The sequence below is a fragment of the Hirundo rustica genome, chromosome Z, assembly GCF_015227805.2.
Source record: "Hirundo rustica isolate bHirRus1 chromosome Z, bHirRus1.pri.v3, whole genome shotgun sequence".
In the NCBI taxonomy this organism is placed as follows: domain Eukaryota; kingdom Metazoa; phylum Chordata; class Aves; order Passeriformes; family Hirundinidae; genus Hirundo; species Hirundo rustica.
The window spans coordinates 35,519,233-35,529,592 of NC_053488.1; positions in this window are offsets into that span (position 1 = coordinate 35,519,233).

Here is a 10,360-nt window from a genome sequence, read left to right on the forward strand (position 1 = left end):
TCTTTTTGAAATCAACTGAACAATAATGGTTAAATAAAAACAAATTACAGGAATGTCTCCTTTAATACTTCACTTTTTCACAGTATAATGAAACCACATCAGTTTTGCTCCTGTGGGCAGGTCATCCATTTATATGTTTCCCAGGCATACAGTTTTTTCAGTTTCAAACTGGCAAAAAAACTAAGTGATTTTTATTCATAAATTCCAAAGTTGAGGTAGTTATTTTCTGTGCATTATTTGGTGTTATATATAGTGATTTTTATTCAATCAACTTTTGATCTTGAACCAATTTCTGAAGAATCATGACTGATACGGAAAAAATCCTATAACATGTACTTGCTTAATTAGCAAATCCTCAGTTTGTTCAGTGTGAACCATCTACTCTTCACAATTAGAATGTACAATGCACTATTTTGCCGTGGGGGAAATGAGGAAATTTTTAAATCCTTTTGTCTTTGAACATAGCTCTTGCTATGCATGTGTAGGAAAGGAGAAACAGAATGAATGATACATGATTGTGTCTTTATTTTTGTAAGAATACCAGACTAGTTTCCCAGAATAATCTATCAATACACTACTTCATACAGAAACCCAGAGCAGTATGCAAAGAAACAAAACTGCCAACACTTGACCTCACTCTGAGATTTAAATTAATACTTATATGTTTTATGTTCAGACCATAAATTGTCCTGATCATATCTTGAAATACTACTCAGGAAGTGGCTCCAAGAAACAAAATTTGCAAAAGATTTGGACAGTAATGTCAATGACTGCAGCAACGCAATCTCTACATCTATGTAGAACATTTAATCAGTAAACCTAAAAACACTTCACTGAAGAAATAAGTGCCCTCTCTATTTAATTCAGAAACTACAGATACAAGTAAATCCATACATCAAGTCGTCTTTTGTCTTGGTTTGCATTAGAAACACATTTTTGCTATTTTTTCAGAAGTCTCATTCTTTTGAGCTTTTAAGGTAACTGAGTTGCTACTGAGGACTAAGGACAGTGTTGATAACAAGCAGTGAAACCCTTTCTTTCTGACAAGGTTCTTACCTGTTACTCATCATCAAGAGATAAATATTTACTGCTTTTTTGGTTGTTTCCTTTCTAAAAATACTTACTTCTACCACAAAACACCACCACTTACGTTTATCAGATCTCTACATGATAAGATAAGGCTTAGAAATAGAAGGACCAATGGTAAAAACCCAGAGAGATCCAGCAGGAATTTTGTCCCTCAGGAAGGTTTGCTAAAGTTGCCAGAAAAGAACCCCCGAAATATGAAAAGTGTGCTTTTTCTCCATGCTGGCTTGCATGGTACTGTGTTTTGGATTTGTGCTGGAAACAGTGTTGGTAACTCAAGGGTGTTTTCACGAGCAGCACTTAAAAGTGTCAAGGTTTTTTGTGCTCCTCACCCCACCAGCGATTCTGAGGTGGGCATGCACAAAGAGTTGAAAGGGGACACATCTGAGAGAGCTAACTCCAACAGACCCAAGGGATACCCCAGATCATAGGGCATCATGCTAAACATATAAACCTACAAGAAGAAGAAAGGGATAATGTTTGGAGTGATGACATTTGATTTTCCCAAGTCACTGGTTATGCGTGATGGGACCCTGTTTTCCTGGGAATAGCTGAACGCCTGCCTGCCCATGGGAAAAGGGGAACAAATTCTTGATTTTGCTTTTCTTATCTGCACAGTTTTTGCCTTAGCTATTAAACTGCCCTTATCTCAACCCATGAGTTTTTTCACTTTCACCCTTCTGATCCTCTCCCCTATACTGCTGTAAGGAAGTAAGCAAGCAGCTGGATGGGGTTTGGTTCCCAGCTGGGGTTAACCTACAATACGAAGAAACTTGTTTTGTCATGGATATTGAGATTACTTTATTGATTGATACATAAGTGAAACTACATGTTCAGCAGGCTGTACTAAGGAAAGGTACTAAGTATTCTTGACTTAGAAAGTATGGAACTGTTAAAAGGTATCAGGTATGAAGAAGAAATTTAGTAAGTTCTTACAAGAGACCTCAATTTTATAAGCAGTCTTAAAATCTTAGGGAAGCTCTTGTTCAGCATCTGTTTGTTGCAGACATGAGACATGCAAACCTGAATAAAATATTTACATAAGGCACAGATTCAAACTTAGGAAAACAAAAGAAGAAAAGGACTGGTAAAATGCAGAACATAACCTGACTAGTCTGTAATTAGGACCCCACATGTATCCTCAAGGGCAGAACAATAACCAAACCACTAACTCTTGTGAACATGAAGAAACAAGGCAGATTTGAAAACTGGAGTCTGGAAAATCAACAGTAAAAGTTTGGAAAGGGCCCTGTGAAAGATTGTATATAGGCACAATGAAATACACATCCCAGCAATATCCATCCTTTTGACAAAATTGCTCCATTTCCAAGAACTTAGACTATCTTCAAAAGCCTGTGGACAATACTGAAATTGCTAATAAAAATTAAATTACACTCTTTTGCTGCAGTACACCACTCTAGGAACTACTCAACAAGCAGCTGTATCTAGTTCTATGAATAAACTCATTGTCATTTATGGTAATGTGCAGTTTATATGATTATGTGATGAGATTACAGTAAAGTCCCAAAAAGGAAATAACTGAATCACATACCAGGTAACCATTCTTATTATAGAGTCAAGTTACTAAATATATGAGTGAAAGACAATCTTGTGTTGCGGGAATTATGCAGCTGCCACCTAGTCCATGTGGAATTTTACAGATGCCACCTCAGCAGGGCTCAGTCCTAGGTTTCTGCCTGAAGGAGACAGGCCATCAATCTGCTGAGTAAGTAACTTGTTTCTTTATCTGACATGCAGAGGAGCTTGAGCTCTGTGGTCCAAGGAGGGAACCCCATTCCAGACCACACACCCCAGCTATAGTTTGGTTGCTATGCTGACATTTGACTGAAAAATTACCATGTCCCCTTAGAAATTTCCTTGGTTCTTAGCTTCATTCTGATTGTATCTGCCACTTTCAGCTAGCTTTGTGGTTGGACCATTAGCCTTATCAAAAGATTCAGAGAGTTCTTGCAGCTTAAGGCCTCAAGTACTTTAGCTTCAAGTACTAAGTAAGGCTGCTAATCCTAACAATTCTCAACACTTGGAAATACACAGTTTATTATTTCCTAAAGGAATGGAGAACCTAGTCCAATGATGGAAAATACCAGTCTATCAATTTTATCCACAATTGACATGATACAAAAGAATTCCCATGGGAGTACTGGAAAATTCATGTGTTCAGATTTCATACTTTGTGCAGTTTCTCAGGAATCACATATACAGTACTTTTATGAACATGTGGAGACTGACTGCCCAGAGGGACAGAGAAGGACACTGTTTCCTGCACAAGTTTTAGTAAAAAAAAAAATCCATAAAATTAAAATCTTGAAAGATTTTCAGCTGAGGACAGTAGAGCAACCCTGCTGTAAAAAAGGAACACACAACAATCAATACCTTACAGTGAAAGTCTTAACTTTAAAAAAAAAGGAAAAAAAAAAAAAAGAAAAAGAAAAAAAAAAAAGCAGAATTAACAAAAATACTCCCTTTTTAAATAGAATTTACACAAGATTTCATAAGGAAAGCTATACAGGGAAATTATGAGTAGATGCTGAAAGCTTAATGCTAAAGATAGAACAAAGTAAAGATAGGAGGCTTATTTTGTATGTACAAATAACATTTAAAGGAATTTTAGGTTCATGGTCTTAAGCTGACCTTTATGTTTGGATATCCTGGAAAAAAGTGTTTAAACAGAATTCTTTTTTTCTCCTAGTAGCAATACCAAGACAGTATACCATGAAATCATATTAACTACAAATCTTATACTAAAAGTGAAGCAGCTGTGACCCTGCAGTCCCATGGATATCCCTGGTGAAGCAAATACCGACCTGTTGCCCATGGAGAATCCCACACCAGAGCATGTGGATTCCTGAAGGAGGCTGTAACCCCATGGAAACAAGCCCACTCTGGAGCAAGTTTGCTGACAGAACTTGGGACCCCAAAGGTGACCCACAATGGAGCAGTCTGTTCCTGAAGGACTGCTCTCTGTGGAAGGGACCTGTGCTGGAGCAGTTCATGATGAATTGCAGGTTGTGGGAAGAACTCATAATGGAGAAGTTTATGGAGGACTGTCTCCTGTGGCAGGGACCCCACACTGGAGCAGAAAAAGAAGCAGAATTCTCCCCCTGAGGAGGAAGGAATGTCAGACACAATACATAATAAACAGACCACAGCCTCCATTCTTTGTCCCCTGTCTCATTTGCAGAGGGGAGATAGAGAAAAACAGGAGTGAAGCTGATCATAGGAAGAAGGTAAGGGAAAGGGTGTTTTTTTTAAGATTTAGTTTTATTTCTCATTAACATGACATTACTCTGATTTGACCAGTAATAAACTTATTTCCTCAAGTTGGGTCTGTTTTGCCTGTGACAGTAATTGCTGAGTGATGTCTCCTTGCACTTCTTTGACCCACCAGTTTTTTGTTATATATATTTTTTTTTCTCTCCCCTGTCCACCTAAGGAAGGAGAGTGATGGAGTAGCTTTGGTGGCACCTGGCATCCAGCCAAGATCAACCCCCCCATGCAGCTGTAACACCAGCTTCACTAAAGCAAAGAAGGAGAAATGAAACAAACTTCACTGGGAACGCTGACTTGCGAAACCATCAATAGACAATCAAAGGAAAGGCTTGAGTAGAGCATTGTAGATACACAGTCTGCAGTCCTTTCAGAAGTCTGCAGCTGGATCACCTGTAAGTTGTGAGACCAAGCTCTGAAATTTTTGAAAATTTCAAAAATGTAGAGTGTGGGTGTTCTTTTGAGAGACCCAGACGACCATCGATGGCAAAAGACGCAGAGAGTCTGCTCTTCCCAGGGGAGAATCAAGGCTTTATTTGGGTTCCAGCCCCTTAGCAAGTCCCGAGCCAGTAGCTAGCTCCTTACTTGTCCCTGTTTCCCGGCAAAAGCGACCACCCCTCCCACTCCCGGGGCTTTTTCCCAGGGGGAAGGGCCTAGAGGCAGGGACAAGCCACTGCCCAAACAGGGACAAGGTGGGAGTGGAACAGAGTGGGGTTACATTCCAGTGTGGGAGGATGGGCACTGCCGAGCAGGGGCAAACCACGTGATACAGTTTCCAAGGGGATACAATAGAAAACATTACAGAACCCAATATAAAATAAAACATAATATAAACCCAATTAACACACTGTAACAGTAGAGGACAAGTGAAACCAATTCAATGTTAGTTCACAATTCCTGATGTATAACACATAGATCTGCATATATGTAGGTATTTATTTATAGTTATATACATATGTCCTAGGGTGACTTTATGATGCCTGTATCCCAAATCATCTCTTCTGTTTGTGCTGTATATTGAGTTCTGTGCCTTTAAGACTGGTTCTAAGAGCAAGGAGAAGTGCAGAGTTTGTTTTGAGAAAACTGCCTGACTCCTCCACATTCTTCTGCAGACGGGGTGTTCGGCGGAGGCTTGGAGAGACTGCAGGACAGAGATCATTTTGCTTTTAGTTAGTTTCAGCTAGCTGGGCAGAGAAGTTCCCTGGACTGATTTTTTCTTTTTTTCTCAGGACTGTTTAAACCTGCTCTGGACTGAAAACCCAGGGGAGCACTGGGGGCTGCAGCTGCGGCCCACCGGGGCCTGGACCTCGGCATTTTCCAGCAGCGCCGGAGGGACTGGGACTGAGGAGAGACTGAGAGAGAGAGCCGAGCTACACCCACGGCAAGGACTTTCTCAATTTGCCATCTCACTCCAGAAGGAGAGGTTTTATTGTTTCAAATTATTCATTCTTTATACTTGTATGCACTTTGTTTGTTAAGTAAAATAGTTTTTTCCACTTTTCTCCAAAGAAGTTCTTTGCTGGACTGGTTGGGGGGAGGAGCCGAACTCAGGGGTTTTCTCCCAAATTTGCACTAAACTAGGACAACATAATTCAGTATTAATCATTATTTTGGGAGAGGGGGCTTTGTGAGATAAATTACAATTTTCATAACTAAGACTTGAAATAGTTCAGACAGTTGAAGTTTTTCTCATTTGTTAGTGTCTTAGGAGGACCTTGACTGATTCTCCTTCTGGTTAAAATACTGTCTTTGCCAGTATTTTAACTGAGCGTTCACCACTCTTGCAAAAGCACTCAGCAAGAGGAGTTGATCATTCACCCAGCAGACATGGTAATACCAGGTTTCTCACCTTTTCAGTGCAATCAGCAAGTCATACTTCTTAACTGGATCAGAGTAACAAAAAATAATCTAAGTGGTTCAATTTGGTTTATTTGGCAAAGTCAGTGGGGTGAGGTGGGACGTCTCAGCAAGAAGGGTTCAGAGGATGCCTCATATGGGACTCAGCTTATTCCAGACGGGTCCAAGATGGACCCACACTGGCCAACGCTGAACCTGTCAGTGACACTAATGACACCTGTGTAATAACATATATCAAAAAGTATAATAACCACTCTAGAGCAGCTATGAGAGAGAAGAGTGAGAAAAATACGGAAAAAATGGCCCTATGGGCACCAATGCCGGCAGTGAAGGAGAGGGAGGAGGTGCTTCAGATGCTGGAGCAGAGGTTCTTCTGCAGGCCCTGGAGAAGAACATAGTCAAAGAGCTTGTCTCCCTGCACCCCATGGATGACCCCAGTTGAGTAGAGATCCACATGCAGCCCATGGAAGATCACATAAGGAGGAGCTGGGGGTGTGTTTTGAAGAAAGCTGTAAGCAGTAGAAAGCTCATGCAGGAGGAGGCTCCTGGCAAGAGCAGCTACCTGGGGCAGGAGCCCATGCTGGAGCAGTCTTTTTCTGAAGGACAGCAGCCATTGAACGGACCCACACTACAGCAGTTTGTAAAGGACATGGAAGGGACAAACAGCACCAGGATGAAGGACTGGCAGAGAGGCCCAGTTACGGACTGACGACAATCACAGTTCTTCATGGCCCTGCAGCTCTCATGAGGGAAGAAGCAGGAAGAGTCAGAAACGAAGGGGTGAAGTTGAACCCAAGAAGAAGCCAGAGGGACTAAGGGGAAGGTGTTTTTAGTTTTGTCCTTTTTTTTTTTTTTCCCTTCTCACTATTGCACTCTACTTTCAATTGAGAGTAAATTAATCTTTCCCAAGCTGAGTCTGTTTTGACCATGATGGTAATAGGTGAGTAATCTCCCTGGCTTTATTCCAGTCCATGAGCTTTTCCATCTTACTTTCTCATCCTGTTCTGTTAAGGAAACAAAGTAAGAGAGCTGGGTAGGCATCTGGCAGCAAGCCAAGGTCAAGCTCACCACAGTGGTAGAACAAGAGGCCCCTATTTTACCCAGTATATGTTTTACAGTAATTTTGGCAACTCAAGATTGCAATCCACTCCACATTATTTTTGATTTCTGTAATTAGCTAACTGCCAGCCATTGTCTTGGAAAAAATTTATCTAGCATGTCCTTGACCATACAGTACTGACATAGTTCATCCATATTAAACTTATTTTAAACTTACCTGAAAAATTTGCCTCTCAAAGAGTATGAGAATTCTGTGTAAGCACACAGCTGGTAAAGTGAAATAGTATTTTCAATATGTATTACATACAGTCTGAGAGAAAGAAATACAATCTTCACTAAAGAACTTTAGGTATGAGCCCCTCTTGTCCCTACAAATTAGTACTGGCCCATATCAGTAGACATTTTGTTCTAAAGAGAAGCACACTACAATGTGCTTTAGACATTCTTTTCTTTATTTTCAAAAATGGGTTGAGGTATCTTCCTCTGTCAGATAAAGTTTTGTGTTAAAATGATTTTGGCAGCTGCAATCATCATCTTTGCACCTTTTATTTAAACACATAGTGTTAGCATTTTTGGCACACTATGCCCCCACCCCTAATTTATGTGGAGGCTCAGCCTTTAAGAGTTCATCAGCAAATTGAAGATTACTTTTTTCCCATACTCAGGTACAGAGCAAGCAGAATTGGAAATCTAGAACAAGAACATTAAGTGTCATAAACTTTGCAACCAAGGTAAATGTTGCTAGGGATAAGACAATAAAAAATTCTGGACTGGAACAACTCTTTCCTTGGAGAAGGCTAATGCAATAAGATCACTCTCTCTTTCAGAAGAAATCTTCAAACCCTAGGATTCAAAACTGAGGTTAGGATCCCCTGTCTGTCTGACCATAGATATTAGGATCTTGCATCTTTCTAATGTTAGGTTTGAACTATCAGAAGAAATAGATATTTGGGTTACACTTATATGACAGAAAAATTAAGACAAGTCTTTTTTTACAAAGATTAGTAGAGAAGCTCTTATTACAAAATGCTAGACCACTGTCTGACTTTTCAGAAAAATGAAACTTTTACTTCCTTAAAACTCATAAAATTACAAGAATTAGCAATAAGCACGAGTTTTTAAAAAATCTCTACCACTTAAACTTTTGACATAGCATTAAAAAATCTAAGGTATTTAGAAATATTTTGTATACTTTATGTTTTCCAAAGCCTAAAAGCCTGGAGGCAGCTGTCAAATTACAAATGAGATACTAATATCAAATTAGAGAAAGCATATCTGTGAGATGGCTGTTCTTACTGGTAATATATTTAAGCTATATTCTCCTGTGCCCTAACTATGTAAGTTTAGCCATGTACAGAAAACAATTTTTGAAACTTCCTAAATGTTGTTTGCATGTACTACTTGTTCTCACTGGATTGTTAGTCTTACCACATCAATCAAATATTCATATACAAACTGATTTCATTCAAACCAATCAAAATTCACAGCAAAATCATTTATGTTTTTTAAATTACCCATAATTGTAACTTGCTTTTTGTTCACTTTTGTCTGTATTTTGCATCTAAGTTCCACTTTTTCTATGGTTTTGTCTGTCAGCAATTCCAAAATTTTGAGCAACATAATTTTTTGTTTGTTTGTTTTACAGCTGCCATACAGTCACATCTGTCACTGGCCTGTCACATGTCAGAAAGGGCAGCTTGTGGACTCTGACATCTTCATATTCCAGACTCAAGGTTAGTAGAGTAAAAACCAGGCATAAGCCTATTTCATCTATTTTTTTCAGTTACAGCTAACAAAAACTATCCATGAACGGAACCATAAGTGAGACACAGCCCTTGAAATGTTACAAAGCTGCACTGAAAACATGATGGGTCTCTGCCAGCATGCTCAGCCAAGGACCACAACCTCTGAAATCATGTCAGGCTATAGAGAACTCCATTTTTTACTTGTGCTAGAGAATAACAAACTTCTTGACTTCAGTCCTCTACCTGAAATAATTACACACCATTATGACTCTAAAGACGTTTTTTCTCTTCCACAGGAAGTATTTGTTAGATGATACTTTGTTAGTGCACCAATATATATGAGCTCTAGTTGGTGACTTTGCATTAGACATCTTTGCATCTGTAGCTTTGTAAGCAATTAGGGCAGGGTGGATGGAAAACAGTGAGAGCAAACATCTGCCCCTAAAGCTTACCCAGTTAATTCTCTTAAGAATACTCGTGTTCAGGTCTACAATTTACTCCCCGATTGCAATACTGCGATGTTTTGCAGGTGGTTTAGCAAGAGAACAAATACTTAAATTTATGTTATGATTTGTTTTTCTGATTTACATGGAAGACTAACAAGACACTGTCTCTAATCATAGATCATTAGTAATTATAAAACATTACTCTTCATGGGGAAAACTGATAGGAAATCTTGCCCACTCCCCCAGATTTCTATCTCCTGCTGGAAACTTCTCTTGTCAGCATCTGCTGGGCTTACAGATGCAAGGCCTTTTTGGCATGGTGCTCCAAGAACAATCAGAAGTGAGCAGAAGTTCAGCCCTATAAATAAAAGACGCACTAGAAAACCATTTCCCCCCCCCCCTTCCCCCCCCCGCATCTGTCAGGAAAAAGGGAAAAACTAATTATTTACTCAGCATATATACATACACACACACACACACACACACACACACACACACACACACACATATTAAACATTCTCTTGACAACATGATCGTGAAAATTTGAGATCTTCTTGTCCATTCCTAAAATAAACTGTCTGATCCATGTGGTGATATGTAGAAGCAATTTCATCTTCTGCTGGCAGTGTGTTCCAGTAAGAGCCTTGAAAGCTAATCTCATTTTCTTGTTAGCTTCCAGCCTCTTGATCAGTGCAGATGCAGGACTCCTCAGTACAACCTCATGACTGGGATGAGAAATGGCTGGGAGAGTCCATTAAATGTGCCTCCAGCTGGCAAATGAAGCTGCATGCCAGATAATGCCAATGTGCAGGGATTTTGGGGGAATTCTGTAAGTACTGTTCAAGCTTCTACAGGCTGAAGCGCTTGGGGGTTTTTTAA